Source organism: Nerophis lumbriciformis, linkage group LG16 (genome assembly GCF_033978685.3).
Source record: "Nerophis lumbriciformis linkage group LG16, RoL_Nlum_v2.1, whole genome shotgun sequence".
Taxonomy (NCBI): domain Eukaryota; kingdom Metazoa; phylum Chordata; class Actinopteri; order Syngnathiformes; family Syngnathidae; genus Nerophis; species Nerophis lumbriciformis.
In genome coordinates this window covers 13,836,452-13,853,437 of record NC_084563.2, presented here as the reverse complement: position 1 = coordinate 13,853,437, position 16,986 = coordinate 13,836,452, and the positions used below count along the sequence as shown (strand labels likewise).

Sequence of the window (16,986 nt, the reverse complement as noted above, 5' to 3'; positions counted from 1 at the left end):
GACTTGCTTAATGACGACTTCGACAAGACGGCATGTTGGATGCCGTATTCGCCCAACTGTTTAATTCGAACAATGAAGCAGAAGAATTTGAGGGATTCGTGGATGAGGAATAACTTAATAAAGTGAGCTTTACATGTTTATTTTGTGTGTTGTGTTGTGTGACATTAACGGCCTACTGAAACCCACTACTACCGACCACGCAGTCTGATAGTTTATATATCAATGATGAAATCTTAACATTGCAACACATGCCAATACGGCCGGGTTAGTTTACTAAAGTGCAATTTTAAATTTCGCGCGACATATCCTGCTGAAAACGTCTCGGTATGATGACGTCAGCGCGTGACGTCGCGGATTGTGGAGGACATTTTGAGACAGCATGGTGGCCAGCTATTAAGTCGTCTGTTTCATCGCAAAATTCCACAGTATTCTGGACATCTGTGTTGGTGAATCTTTTGCAATTTGTTCAAAGAACAATGGAGACAGCAAAGAAGAAAGCTGTAGGAGAGAAGCGGTGTACTGCGGCCGACCTTAGCAACACAAACACGGCCGGTGTTTCATTGTTTACATTCCCGAAAGATGACAGTCAATCTTTACCATTGGCCTGTGGAGAACTGGGACAACAGAGACTCTTACCAGGAGGACTTTGAGTTGGATACGCAGACACGGTACCGTGAGTACGCTTCCAAACATTTGATCGCTTGCCCGTACGTGCGTGCCGCTATGTGCATGTCACGTAAATAATTCAATGTATACACCCTGATTATTATCTTGTGTGATGACTGTATTATGATGATAGTATATATGATAGTATATATCTGTATCATGAATCAATTTAAGTGGACCCCGACTTAAACAAGTTGAAAAACTTATTCGGGTGTTACCATTTAGTGGTCAATTGTACGGAATATGTACTTCACTGTGCAACCTACTAATAAAAGTCTCAAAAAGTCTCACGTACGTAACTTTGGGGACTTTGGGGAAATATATGTGCTGTATGAACTTTGGGGAGGTGAACGGTACTTTGGGCTGTGGGATTGAGTGTGTTGTGCAGGTGTTTGAGTTGTATTGGCGGGTTATATGGACGGGAGGGGGGAGGTGTTTGTTATGCGGTATTAATTTGTGACATATTAAATATAAGCCTGGTTGTGTTGTGGCTAATAGAGTATATATATATGTCTTGTGTTTATTTACTGTTTTAGTCATTCCCAGCTGAATATCAGGTCTCACCCGCCTCTCACAGCATCTTCCCTATCTGAATCGCTCCCACTGCCCTCTAGTCCTTCACTCTCACATTCCTCATTCACAAATCTTTCATCCTCGCTCAAATTAATGGGGAAATCGTCGCTTTCTCGGTCCGAATCGCTCTCGCTGCTGGTGGCCATGATTGTAAACAATGTGCAGATGTGAGGAGCTCCACAACCTGTGACGTCACGCTACTCGTCTGCTACTTCCGGTAGAGGCAAGGCTTTTTTATCAGCGACCAAAAGTTGCGAACTTTATCGTCGATGTTCTCTACTAAATCCTTTCAGCAAAAATATGGCAATATCGCGAAATGATCAAGTATGACACATAGAATGGACCTGCTATCCCTGTTTGAATAAGAAAATCACATTTCAGTAGGCCTTTAACGTTTGAGCAACGTTGAGTGTTTGATATATTGTTATTGCTCTGCACTATTTCGAGTGTTACTATATTGTGATTGCACTAACGTTTGATTTACCGTAACAGTATCACTGTTTTTTACGTGTTTATTGAATGAGGGAAAAGTTCCCCTCCACTATGTGATATAAATGTTGCACTACATGTTATACCTTGCTGTTGTTAAAAGATAAACGAAATACCACGTCACTGGCTTTACCTCAGGGAAAATAATAAAACAGCTGTTTATTAATTTTGGGAGTGAACAGAGTTGTCAGAACGCTGGTTTGTAATCTATTAATACATTTTGACTGACCTATTTGACTGTTTTGTTGACATTCCCCTTAGCGCAGCTCCATCTAATGGGATGCATAACGTAACCCCAGCCTCTACTGTAGCGTCTATTCTATGCATCTTATAATGCGGTGCGCCTTATAATGCGGTGCGCCTTATATATGAACAAAGTTTTAAAATAGGCCATTCATTGAAGGTGTGCCTTATAATCCGGTGCGCCTTATAGTGCGGAAAATACGGTATGTTTCATAGTGAAAAGAACGTTATTTATTTTTTTTATGTATCCAATATAAAATAGAGTGATACAGTACCTTGGCTTTTGTTGTTATTAATCCATTCAAAAGAGGCCGTTGAAAACTGAATCGTATAGAAAACAACGTATATCCAATTAATACTATAAGACACCCAAAAATGTTAACACAAAATACTTTTATACTGAATAATTTAGAGTGGCGGACCGCAAGTAGCGCCTTTGTGCTTTAACTTTTTAGAAATTCCACCTTTGCTATTAGTGACGGCGCAAAACTGGGTTCTCTACAAAACTATGGAGGACAGCCAGTGAGCACTATATTACTACCCTTGATTGTTTGGCTAGATTTACCGTACTCAGTGACACTACACTTGTATGCCACAACTTCATTTGACTCTTTGGTGGGGTTTTTTGCAGTCGTACTCATACAAAGGGGATAGAAATGGGTAAAGAATTCTGTATTTTAATAGGCACCAACCAAATTCCGTTGGTACCGATTCACGTAAAATCAAATACCATATATTTCGATACCTTTGTTGTACGTGATGTCCGGTTGCAGACTCGGCACTGGATCAAAAGCACTTAGAGGGCAAACAAACATATTCATTGCAGACTTAACCGGACTGCTTCTGGGTAATGTTGACATTTTACATGCCAAAAAAGCAAGCATGCCTGAAAAAAGCACTCAAAAGTAAGTCTCCACTTTTCAAAATGTACTATCTTGAGGCTATGGATATGTCATATCATGCTGCCGATTAGCATTAGCAATTTCACATGGTAATTTCCTCACCTTCAAGTTTGTTGATCAAAACTACAAATAAGATGCACATTACAGTCAAACAGCTGGTGTGTAGTAAGTACAACACTTACAGTATATACACTTTGTAGTGCTCAACAAAAGAGAAAACTGGAACGTTCAACTTAATGGCAAAGGACTACATCCTGACTAGGGCAACACAATATAGGACAGACTGAAATGAATTTATTCTTGGAAATGAGACTCAGCTGTATAAGAAACCAAGATGAAACAACTGGACAGGACAGTTATCATTATCAGCTTGGTGTTAAATGTTAAAAAACAACAGATTGTATTATTTAACAAATTACCAAGTATTAAGACATGAACAAATAAAATTAATACCGTTGTGTACCGATATTGATACCCAGGTACCGAGAATTGGTTCGGTATTGGTTCAAATGTGAAAGGTACCCATCACTCGTCACGTGTGTTTGAATCGTACTAAAACCGAATTTGGAGATACATGGTTTCCATTAGACTGCCACATTGTCTGTATTCCCATATTGAAGATTTAATGACAACATTTCCTGTCACCGAGGTAACGCTGCAATGAGCAACAAACAAACGCTGCGTAATTGTTTGACGTTGGTGCCTTATTTGGTGGCCGGTTTACTGAATCAATGTTTCAGGCCTGATTCCTGTTAAAAAGTTCAATGATGTCATGTTGTTGCAACTCGACTCGTAAAAGAATTGAATGTGTTTCACAGCATTTATTGAAATGAGAAGATCAGCCAAAGGCAAGCTTTGTTATAGCTGTGACACGTGTGCGGCATGTTGGAAACTCTTAAGAATAGCAATAGTGCAGGTCATTAAACTCACATTGTTCTATTGATTCTTGTAACTTCACATGGACTGGGCGATATGACTGAAAGCTGTATTACGATCTGAGTGTTTTATGTCGGTCAAGAGCGATAATTATTGATATTTGTTATGACCTATCGAAAATAAGGACCAGGAGAAAATATATGAATTGTAAACGTTTTTATTTAAAATGTAACCTTCCTCTGATTATAATCCCCACAGCTACCAAAGCAGAAATGCCAACACAACCATGGAAACAATCAAGCAATCAATGTTAACAAAATTCTAAAATCAAATTAAACACTTGCTAATACCCTCTTAAAATGAAGGTGCAAATATAAGGAATACAAAATAAATGCTTAAAAGGGAACTGCATTTTTATTGGAATTTTGCCTTTAGTTCACAATCAGTTTGAAAGACATGATAACGGATGTATTTTATTTGTAATGCATTATAACTCGTAAATAAATGTAAATAAAAGTCTGCTTACAATAGAGCCAATGGTAGGTTCTCTATTCCAGTGTTTTTCAACTACTGTGCTGCGCGTGAGATACAGTCTGGTGTGCCGTGGGAGATGATCTAATTTCACCTATTTGGGTTAAAAATATTTTTTTGCAAACCAGTAATTATAGTTTGCAAATTATGTGTTGTTGTTGAGTGGCGGGTGCTGTATAGAACTCGGCAGAGTAACCGTGTAATACTCTTCCATATCAGTAGGTGGCAGCCGGTAGCTAATTGCTTTGTAAATGTCGGGAACAGCGGGAGACAGCGTGCAGGTAATGCTTAATTAATGCTTAAACCAAAAATAAACAAAAGGTGAGTGCCCCTAAGAAAAGGCATTGAAGCTTAGGGAAGGCTATGCAGAACGAAACTAAAACTGAACTGGCTACAAAGTAAACAAAAACAGAATGCTGGATGACAGCAAAGACTTACTGTGGAGCAAAGACGCCGTCCACAATGTACATCCGGACATGACATGACAATCAACAATGTCCCCACAAAGAAGGATTAAAAACAACTGAAATATTCTTGATTGCTAAAACAAAGTAGATGCGGGAAATATCGCTCATAGGAAGACATGAAACTGCTACAGGAAAATACCAAAAAAAGAGAAAAAGCCATCAAAATAGGAGCGCAAGACAAGAACTAAAACACTACACACAGGAAAACAGCAAAAAACTGAAAATAAGTCAGGGCGTGATGTGACGGGTGGTGACAGTACACCTACTTTGAGACAAGAGCTATATTGATGCATGGTTGATTATGGTTTAAAGTCATATCCAACAATTGCGTCAACAACTTTTTACTGTCAACGGAGTTTAGTTTTTTAATGATTTCTGGTGGTGGTGTGCCTCCGGATTTTTCCAACGCAAAAAATATGCCTCGGCTCAAAAAAGGTTGAAAAACGCTCCTCTATTCCACCCATGAAACCCAATAAATAACCACCCAAAAAGCGGCAACAATACTCCATTTACATTTTGTGACTTGAATATTAACCAAGTATTAGTGATATTGTTATTATAAGTGCTAACTAGTGTGTGCCTATGTTGACATGAACGACTGGTGAGCTGCTTCCTCGCCTTGGTGATCATGAAAGTTTATTGTAGATCATGAACCATGCCTTTCACCTGGATAGTAAAAGGATGAGGACGTACTCCAACAAGTTTGTTGCCCTTTGAAAGCCAATTTAGACCCGGAGATGGCGAGAACAACACAAAAAGACGCTTGGTTCCACCGCCCTTTTCTTCGCGAGGATTTGGAGTCATTCTTCATCTTAACTGAAATACCGCAAGATTCTATCAGTTGGCATCCTAATGACAGCAGACTTTGTACAGTAAGCAATGGTTTGTTATGTTTGTTGGCTCTCATGAAGTCTGCAATGAGAAGTAATCAGTGATGTTGAAAAAAAAAAGCGGGGGTCGTAATGCATTTTTTAAAATGAATGCACAGGTACATCACATATATAAAACCTTAACGGAGGTGTTTGGATGTTCTTTTTAAGAGCTTTATAGGCAGAATAGAGCGACTCCAATAGCCTTCATAGTAAGCAGACTTTTAAATGCATTTATTTACTCATTAGAATGTCACACTATCGAGGTGACTTTTCATGTTTTATTGACAATTTGCTCTCTGTCGCACTCATTTTACTTTCTCTTCTCACTCCAGGCAAAAAAGCAACCACGAGACAAAAAGATGGCGCAGTTGATAGTTGATATTGTTACCTGATTGGCTGTTAGCGTGTCACTCCCACTGATCAGTGATTACTTCCTGCGTTGGTCGGTTACCAGAGAGCAAGTGCCTTTGTTTATGCAACAACCTTGCATCGCAACTTACGGTTTCTTCCGACGAAGAAGAAAATAGTTATCAAAAGTTTTATCGAACACATTTTTTATTGATAGTGATTGAGTGTCTCGCCTGATATATATTGATATCATTTTTAGAGGTTTATCGATTATCGGCCGTGCCAATTATCTGCACCGATATATGGCATTTGGACACATATCGGCATTAGCCTCTTTTTTATCGGTATCTGTCTTTCAATCTTTTTTTTGTACAACTACAACAAAACTAGATACAGATACAATATATAAACATATAGTATTAGTATTTATAATTTAAAGGAATAAATAATTAGTAAACGCTTACGCAGCTACACTCCATGCCCCCCTCACTTTCTCTTCCTCATGCAGTGTTTATTGTTTGTACAAAGTATATCGCTTCTGCTTAGCTTTCAAAACTTCCATATTTTGCTGGGAAATCCAGTTTCTTTCTTTCTTTCCCGGTATCTTAGCAGTTCTGTTTTCTTTTTGTATCAATACTGCGTTGATCAGGCCTCCGTCCGCAGCACTCGCAGCGTGGGCTCGTTATAGGAGTGCGGCGAGAGTCATGTTATGTGATTCAATCAAATAACAATACATGGATGAACATTGAGATGACAGAAAATATATCCCTGCCAAAAATTCCAACTTTGTGTAAATAGAAATAGGAGACTTATTATATAAGTAAATAAGAAGAGACAGCATTCTTTCTGTAACATCCAGGAATAAATAATCAGTGATGGGCAAGCTACTTGGAAAATGTAATAAGCTAAGCTACTAGTTACTCTCGATTAAATGTAGCTAAGCTGCAGGGGAAGATATCCCCAGAGAATTGTAGCAAACTTCACTACAAGCTACTGAGCAAAAGTAGCTTGCTACATCAAAGCTAATTGAATGTGGTCCGCTGCCACTGAATTTTTGTTACCGCCACACTTTGAAAATCAGGTTTGTTTCTTTTACTTGAAAACCAAGTAAAGTAATAATACATTGTAGCCCCCAGAAGAAATCACACAAATCCTGACGCTATTTTTATCTTTTATTACCAGTCTTGTGATAACAGACGGCACAATTCCAACAAGGTTTCACCTCCTGTGCAAACACTTTCGTTTCCACGCTTCCCCGGGCACAAAACATAACTTCCTCATTCTCCACCAATCACCTTTCAGGCACGGACGGTGTGTTTGCAAAAGTGGGAAAAACTGACATCAAATCCAAACCACACAAACATAAAACATTAACATTAGCTGGTTGTTACAATATGAATTGATAAATACATATATAGCCTATTATTCGTGCACAATTGACAAGTTATGTACCGAAAACTTGACCATTGAAAAAATACTTTGATTACCGAAAACCGCGCCACCGAAACCGGATGTACACAAAAGGCATGCCATTGTCTGGAGCGTTGTACACATGTCTGTAATGTTGACGGAATTTTGATAAATCTCAGATATACACGTGGACAGCCATCTACAAAATGTGGAACCATTAAGAGGACAACTTTTAAGGAGAGAAAGTCCAACTGTAGCTAGCCTCTTTAGTCATGGACATCGAGGGATAGAGTCTCTAAACACAACTACATTTTATAATAACACCATAAAAAGATGCTAGATATGTTGCTAGTTGTTTTTTAATAAAAAACTCATTAAAAGTCTCTAGACACTTGAAAAAATCTCGACAAAGTACAATAAGCAGCAACAATTGAAAATATGGCAAAACAATAAAAAATATACATTAATACTAATTAATAATAACAGATTTGTATAATAACAGACCTCCATGACGAATAAAAATAAAGGACCCAGATTTCCCTCGCCCGGACGCGGGTCACCGGGGTCCCCCTCTGGAGCCAGGCCCGGAGGTGGGGCACGATGGCGAGCGCCTGGTGGCCGGGTCTATCCCCATGGGGCCAGGCCGGGCACAGCCCGAAGAGGCAACGTGGGTCCCCCCTCCAATGGGCTCACCACCCATAGCAGGGGCCATAGAGGTCGGGTGCATTGTGAGCTGGGCGGCAGCCGACGGCAGGGCACTTGGCGGTCCGATCCTCGGCTTCAGAAGCTAGCTCTTGGGACGTGGAACGTCACCTTGCTGGGGGGGAAGGAGCCTGAGTTAGTGCGCGAGGTTGAGAAGTTCCGGCTAGATATAGTCGGACTCACTTCGACGCACAGCAAGGGCTCTGGAACCAGTTCTCTCGAGAGGGGCTGGACTCTCTTCCACTCTGGTGTTGCCGGCAATGGGAGGCGATGGGCTGGGGTGGCAATTCTTGTTGCCCCCCGGCTCAGAGCCTGCACGTTGGAGTTCAACCCGGTGGACGAGAGGGTAGCTTCTATCCGCCTTCGGGTGGGGGGACGGGTCCTGACTGTGGTTTGCGCTTACGCGCCAAACCGCAGCTCAGAGTACCCACCCTTTTTGGATTCGCTCGAGGGAGTACTTGAGAGTGCTCCCCCGGGTGATTCCCTCGTTCTACTGGGGGACTTCAATGCTCATGTTGGCAGCGACAGTGAAACCTGGAGAGGCGTGATTGGGAAGAATGGCCGCCCGGATCTGAACCCGAGTGGTGTTCTGTTATTGGACTTTTGTGCCCGTCACAGATTGTCCATAATGAACACCATGTTCGAACATAAGGGTGTCCATATGTGCACTTGGCACCAGGACACCCTTGGCCGCAGTTCCATGATCGACTTTGTAGTTGTGTCATCGGATTTGCGGCCTCATGTTTTGGACACTCGGGTGAAGAGAGGGGCGGAGCTTTCAACCGATCACCACCTGGTGGTGAGTTGGCTGCGATGGTGGGGGAGGATGACGGACAGACCTGGCAGGCCCAAACGCATTGTGAGGGTTTGCTGGGAACGTATGGCAGAGTCTCCTGTCAGAGAGAGTTTCTATTCCCACCTCCGGAAGAACTTTGAACATGTCACGAGGGAGGTGCTGGACATTGAGTCCGAGTGGACCATGTTCCACGCCTCTATTGTCGAGACAGCTTATTGGAGCTGTGGCCGCAAGGTAGTTGGTGCCTGTCGTGGCGGTAATCCTAGAACCCGTTGGTGGACACCGGCGGTGAGGGATGCCGTCAAGCTGAAGAAGGAGTCCTATCGGGTTCTTTTGGCTCATAGGACTCCTGAGGCAGCGGACAGGTACCGACAGGCCAAGCGGTGTGCGGCTTCAGCGGTTGCGGAGGCAAAAACTCGGACATGGGAGGAGTTCGGGGAAGCCATGGAAAACGACTTCCGGACGGCTTCGAAGCAATTCTGGACCACCATCCGCCACCTCAGGAAGGGGAAGCAGTGCACTATCAACACCGTGTATGGTGAGGATGGTGTTCTGCTGACCTCGACTGCGGATGTTGTGGATCGGTGGAGAGAATACTTCGAAGACCTCCTCAATCCCACCAACACGTCTTCCTATGAGGAAGCAGTGCCTGGGGAACCTGTGGTGGGCTCTTCTATTTCTGGGGCTGAGGTTGCCGAGGTAGTTAAAAAGCTCCTCGGTGGCAAGGCCCCGGGGGTGGATGAGATCCGCCCAGAGTTCCTTAAGGCTCTGGATGCTGTGGGGCTGTCTTGGTTGACAAGACTCTGCAGCATCGCGTGGACATCGGGGGCGGTACCTCTGGATTGGCAGACCGGGGTGGTGGTTCCTCTCTTTAAGAAGGGGAACCGGAGGGTGTGTTCTAACTATCGTGGGATCACACTCCTCAGCCTTCCCGGTAAGGTCTATTCAGGTGTACTGGAGAGGAGGCTACGCCGGATAGTCGAACCTCGGATTCAGGAGGAACAGTGTGGTTTTCGTCCTGGTCGTGGAACTGTGGACCAGCTCTATACTCTCGGCAGGGTCCTTGAGGGTGCATGGGAGTTTGCCCAACCAGTCTACATGTGTTTTGTGGACTTGGAGAAGGCATTCGACCGTGTCCCTCGGGAAGTCCTGTGGGGAGTGCTCAGAGAGTATGGGGTATCGGACTGTCTGATTTTGGCGGTCCGCTCCCTGTATGATCAGTGTCAGAGCTTGGTCCGCATTGCCGGCAGTAAGTCGGACACGTTTCCAGTGAGGGTTGGACTCCGCCAAGGCTGCCCTTTGTCACCGATTCTGTTCATAACTTTTATGGACAGAATTTCTAGGCGCAGTCAAGGCGTTGAGGGGATCTGGTTTGGTGGCTACAGGATTAGGTCTCTACTTTTTGCAGATGATGTGGTCCCGATGGCTTCATCTGGCCAGGATCTCCAGCTCTCGCTGAATCGGTTCGCAGCCGAGTGTGAAGCGACTGGGATGAGAATCAGCACCTCCAAGTCCGAGTCCATGGTTCTCGCCCGGAAAAGGGTGGAATGCCATCTTCGGGTTGGGGAGGAGACCCTGCCCCAAGTGGAGGAGTTCAAGTACCTCGGAGTCTTGTTCATGAGTGAGGGAAGAGTGGATCGTGAGATCGACAGGCGGATCGGTGCGGCGTCTTCAGTAATGCGGACGCTGTATCGATCCGTTGTGGTGAAGAAGGAGCTGAGCCGGAAGGCAAAGCTCTCAATTCACCGGTCGATCTACGTTCCCATCCTCACCTATGGTCATGAGCTTTGGGTTATGACCGAAAGGACAAGATCACGGGTACAAGCGGCCGAAATGAGTTTCCTCCGCCGGGTGGCTGGGGTCTCTCTTAGAGATAGGGTGAGAAGCTCTGTCATCCGGGGGGAGCTCAAAGTAAAGCCGCTGCTCCTCTACATCGAGAGGAGCCAGATGAGGTGGTTCGGGCATCTGGTCAGGATGCCACCCGATCGCCTCCCTCGGGAGGTGTTTAGGGCACGTCCGACCGGTAGGAGGCCACGGGGAAGACCCAGGACACGTTGGGAAGACTATGTCTCCCAGCTGGCCTGGGAACGCCTCGGGATCCCCCGGGAGGAGCTGGACGAAGTGGCTGGGGAGAGGGAAGTCTGGGCTTCCCTGCTTAGGCTGCTGCCCCCGCGACCCGACCTCGGATAAGCGGAAGAAGATGGATGGATGGATGGATGGATGGATTTGTTTTTTAATGTACGTATACTTTTTTAAAGAAACACATATCATCATAGCAAATTTTGCTAATTACTCGATGATGTCATGGCGACCACACCCATTACCACGCCTTCATCGCCACAGGTATTTTGGAAGTCCCTGAGGGTCCATTAATGTTAACTATCTGTAATTTAGCTGTAAAAACCCTACAACTACCACCAGGAGGCCCCGCACCTCCATCCATCCATCCTTTTTCTACCGCTTGTCCCTGTCAGGGTGGGGCGGGGACGTGCATAAAGTCGACTTTTCAGACGTAATTTCAACTTGTTGACACAAATAGATAAGGACAGGCTGATTATGGAAGTCCAAAATAAAATAATAATATACAGGCATATCCTGGGCAGTTATATGGGATAAGGGGTCTGTGTCAAAGCCAGCTGATATGGGGGCCGGGAAAGCAGGGGAGTGGTTGTTGTGACACGCTCGCCAGGGATGATGTTACTATTATACTGTTGCTTGTTACAAAAAATAAGTTGTTTATCAAGGCAAAACCGTTATTGTTATTAATGGCAGGATCAAGTTTATTTGCTTCTGCTCCTTTAGAAGGACAGAAAAAAAAAAAGTTGGTTGTTGCTTAATTGCAACTTCCCGTATCACGTGGATTTGCGAGATCTTGTAAAAGTCTGCACTATTTCACTGTATGAAGCGGTGGGGACTGTGGATGGTGGCGCTGTTCCATGGCGGTTTTGTTCAGCAGCCGTTCTGCATCCAGTGGAAAACCAGGGTTAGAGGAACAAGTTCTCTGCCAGTGTCAAACGACTGACCTTTGTCATGGATGCACCTTCCCTATTAAACATAATTAGTCATAATTAGACTTTATCTCTATTTCTACCCTTACTAAAAACATTTTAACATGGGATGGGATCTAGCATGAGGAGCACAATGACACTTCTGCTCACTCAGCGAGTTTTATCTCTCAGATTCAATTGTCAAAGTGTAATAACGTTCTTCAAACGATGCAATATAGAAGATGCAGCTTTAAAGAAGTGTCAACTCATGTGAACAAATCTCTTGAAACTTGAGTTCTACTTGAAAGACACGGGTAAGACAGTTTTAATGCGACAACCAGATGATGAGATGGCGTGTCAAGTAAATCAATCTCTTCCCTTCAGACATGCATTGTGCTCATATATCACAGATATTACCTTTGAAATACACATGATGATGACAGACTACCCACCACTCCACCACAGCGCGTATCCACATCCTCCTCCTACCACAGTTGCGGCAGCCACGTGCCTCCCTCGCTTGGCCTAAAGCCCCTTTGTCGTTCCCTGACCTATATTCTTGGAACCTCTCATTTCTCCAGGTATTCACAGCTTCAGCTTCAAAACAACATACGACGCAAAAAACACACTGTCAGGTCAGACCAGCAAGCCCCAAATAAAATGGTACTGGTGATGGTTTGGGTTATTTAAAAAACACACAACATATACATAAACATGTTTATAGTTACACAATTAACAATGTTCAAAAAGGAGTAGGAAGTAAGTTTATTTTTCCCCGTGTCACAGCGATTTTGGTTTTTGTTGGTAATCCTTTCCAAAAGGCCAGACGAAGACCAAATTGTATCAGAACCGAATCAATTTTGTTCTCAAGAGGTAAGAAATAGTAAATCCAATGAATCCCTTCCAAACACCCAAAAAACACGTTGGTACCTTGGAATTACCTCTAAAATCCTGCAGGGGAAAATTCACCTTCAATTAAAAAAAAATGGTGATAATCTTGATCATTTTTTTGCCGTATCGCCCCAGCCCTACACTCGTGTCACGTAACTTGCGTAAGCAACGCTGTCTTGCCCTCTCCCCCTGTGTACCTTTCCACAAACCTTGTCCCAAATATCCTAGCTTTGCGTCGGTGGCGAGGCAGACCGCCGAGCTGTGATTGGTCAGCTTTTGAAGAGGAGGGTCTCCAACCACGATAGAACAGTTGTTGTGTTTGGAATGCACAAATTATTGTATGAAATAAAGCAGCAGTGATAAAACAATTTGTATGAAAACTGATATGGTGTACTTTATATCACAGTACGCTCTAAAATTAATTACTGAATGTGGCAGTATCCCACTTATTGTGTTGTTGTTGCGTCCAGAAGAAGTCACAAAGTATGACACTCTTTTTAACTTTTATTGCCAATAGTGTGCTTACAACAGGTTCAATTACGATACATACTATTTCTAGTGCACACACGTCATTTTCTCTCAAACACACTCCCTCCTTCTCTGCCAATAATCTTTAAAGCACGTTCGCAAACATGAGTGCTCTGAACAGCAATACATCACTATACACAATACCACCAGCATGTCGTTAACTTACAATAGTTATTTAAGTTTTTTTATTTACAATAGCTCTCTCTTGTCCCGTGTTCCAAACGGCTGACTAGCGAATTGCAAATAATTATCAATCAATCAATCAATCAATGTTTACTTACATAGCCCTAAATCACAAGTGTCTCAAAGGGCTGCACAAGCCACAACAACATACTCGGCTCAGATCCCACATCAGGGCAAGAAAAAACTCAACCCATTGGGATGACAATCAGAAACCTTGGAGTGGACCTCTGCCACGACTCGTTCAGAAGTTTGCACAGTCAACCTTCACAAACTTATTTTCTTATGTTTTTTAAGTAAACTGATGATTCTGAATATTATCTCTTGCAGTATAGACAAAGATGTCGCTGTTGTAGCAGCATACTTCCGACTTCTGGCAACAGCTGTGTGTCCTACTTCTGAAAACAAAGGTGTGTGTGTGTGTCTTCTAATCATGGCAGATTTGGTAACAAACAACAAAGACAACTATTTTTGGCCAAAGGAGAATTTACGACCCTATCTTTTTGAATCTGAATATATGGAGGACAACCTGCTGCTTCGAGAAGCCAGCACGAAGGAAGAGTGAAACGTTGTAGCAGATGGAAGCCAGGAGAGTGAGATGAAAGTGACTCAAAGCTGCAAAATGTGGAATTTGAAGTCAAGCTATTTTGACATAAATGGAGTGCTTACCCAATCAAACTGAAAACACGTCCCCAGCCAACTTGACTAAACAGACAACTTTCCATTGAGTGAGTGACACTTTATATTGATCATTATAAACATAGCACGTCATGCGTGTACCATGACAGACAGCATATGCTGTCTGGCTAGCAAACAAAACATGAAATGTGGGCTAATACTTTACAGATACAGTAATATGATTGTTCATGTTTTTCAGTCAGTAGAGATTGGTGTTCTATCGCATTGTGTTGTGCATTACAAACTCAAACGCGTTTCGTGCTGACGTAGAAGCTAGCTTATCTCTTGCCGTAGTTAGCCGATGTGTTGCTACGCTAGAAAAAAAGTTATCAGTGTTTGCTCTTGTAATAACAATGTCGCTATAGTTTGGTTATTATACAGGTTACGGAACGTAACTTAAATATTGTTGATGGTTTTAGAATACATTTTTGAAGTGATTTAGAGGCAGAATTGATTACTGCCATTAGCTGCATTGCTATCCACCACGAATGAGCCAATTTTTACATGTTAGAATACAAAAAAAACCTCTCTCATAATGATTGTGAATGATAGGGAAAATTAAAAAAAAAAGTGCAGTTCCCCTTTAAGTGCCACAGTGAACTCTTTTGAAACATGTATTCATGAAAATATGGAGAAGCTGGTGATGATGTGATTGATGTAAAAGCAACTAGAAGGAGATTTTGTTTGTGTTTGGCCGTATGTTAACCGAGACAGTATGCAAAAACTGGGGCAAACTATTGGTGGAAAAAGGGGCTTACGAAAACCGAGGTACCACTGTATTTTGTTCACTTTCTGTGTTTGATGTGTACCAGTTTACAGACAGACTTACTTTACGGTTTTTTTCCACTTAGTATAGGTCAGACTACTAAAAAGAACATAGATTATGCCAAATTCAACATTATTAAGAAATATATTTAATTTATTGATCATTATCAAATAGTTATTGTTAAATTTATATACAGAAAGTACATTCGAAATTACATACGATTCAGTCAAAATTTTACTACATTATTAATATATTTATAGTTAATATATTACTGGTCTTTATTTGAATATTTTCACCTATTCTTACTTATTTATTTTCCTTTTATTATTAACATTTAGTCATAATTTTGTAACTTTTTTTAACCTTATTTTTAACATTTGTATTTATTATTTTCGTTAAAATAGCACAAGCAAAATAATGTATTTTAAACTATTTTTGGCTTTTTGACGCTTCTATTTTTTTCCATCACCTTCCTTTCTTTACACAGGAACTGGAAAAGCCCGATTGACCAAGTGTTAACAATTGTGAAGAAATGGTGTGAATGAATTATCAGTAATAGACATGGAGAAGGGGTAGGATTTTATAAGCTCTGCATCTTCCTAATCCTTAGCAAACATGTGGTATTGGGTAAAATGTAACCACACAACGTTTGGCTTAGTAACTTACTGAGCATGTTTGAAACAAATAAACCATAAACTACCATGGTTACAAGCAAATGGCTGGTTCTCTGATCTCAGAAGAATTTAAAAGGTCAGGGGTCGGAACAACAACAAACCTTCCAGCAGTACATGATTTATAACATGTCGCTCGAGGACACAAATACACTAAATTAGCAGCACATCATTGAGCTTCAAAATGCAAGTACAAACAATGATATACATACACAATTCTGTTACATACAAATGCATGTAAAAACAAGGAGAAGTGTTCCGCATTTGGGGATCAGGTTGCAAAGCTTAAACAAACACAATATTCATGCTTTTACTTTATTTTGCACAGATAACCTCAATAACAATAAACACTGCATTTTACCAGAAGAAAGGGAATATAAAAAAAATCACGCTCCAAGAAATAAATGTAGGAAATTCAAAGGAGTCCAGTGAGAGCAACTGGTCCTAATGTGTGTAGGTGTGTTAAAGTGTGTTTGCAAGAAACGTGACCATATGGAAAACATTAGCTGTTGGCTGATTCAGCATGCTGGCATATCTGCGTATTTACACGTGACTGAAAATGTTGCCTGCATGCCACCTCTTACCTTCCTAGTTAAATTCAAGCACCACACCTGACCTCCATACACATAAACACACACACACCTGGCTGAAAGATTACCAAAGACAAAAAAACAGGAGAAAACAGCAGCTGTTACCGTGGCTTCCTGTAGAGGTGGAAGTCAAACATCACACACTGTAAAACAGACACGGCATCCTCTGTCCACATGCAGCCCAGATTTGCTTAAACGTGACACACTTTTAATGCTTGACGCAATGTTTGTGGAGCAAAAGCACTGTACTAAAGACCTAAAATAGCCCAGTCCAAAAGGTCTGATTGTACCATTAAAACAATTTTGCAAAGGGAGAAGACTTTAGAGTCAAAACTTACAGGTGTCAATTTGGTCATAGACTCTTTTTAATGAACATGTATTTATTTCTAGGACAGTGGTGTGGTATGATATGGTAAGGTATGTGGAGGTAATTGGTCTATAGAATACTTGGGGAAAATCAATACGATGGATAACAATGAAAATAAGATTCAAAATTTCTTATCTATACACCAGTTATATCAGAATCCAAACCCTACAAAGTGAACTGGAGAGTTAGGCGGATACCTGTCTTAGTTTAGACTACCTTCTATCAAAGGTGTGCCTTATTGTATTCTGCAAGTCTTACGCCCAAATGTCGTCTTCATTGCATTATATGCTGCATCATTATTATGCTATTGTACATTCTGATCAGGACTTTTTGGCATGATTTACATGGTAAAACTAGGATATGACAGAAGTGGAATTGTGAAGAGTTATCTACATTATAACGGTACATATTTAGAATAAACAACCTTGCATTTGCCAGAAAGGCACTGTGCAT

The 16,986-nt window shown here is 42.0% G+C and overlaps 1 protein-coding gene across 1 annotated transcript in view; it reads right to left on the bottom strand.

Moving 5' to 3' along the window:
• The window catches only part of maea (macrophage erythroblast attacher, E3 ubiquitin ligase), a 117,403-nt gene that overhangs the window by 85,837 nt on the left and 14,580 nt on the right, over window positions 1-16,986 (bottom strand). The window lies entirely within an intron of this gene.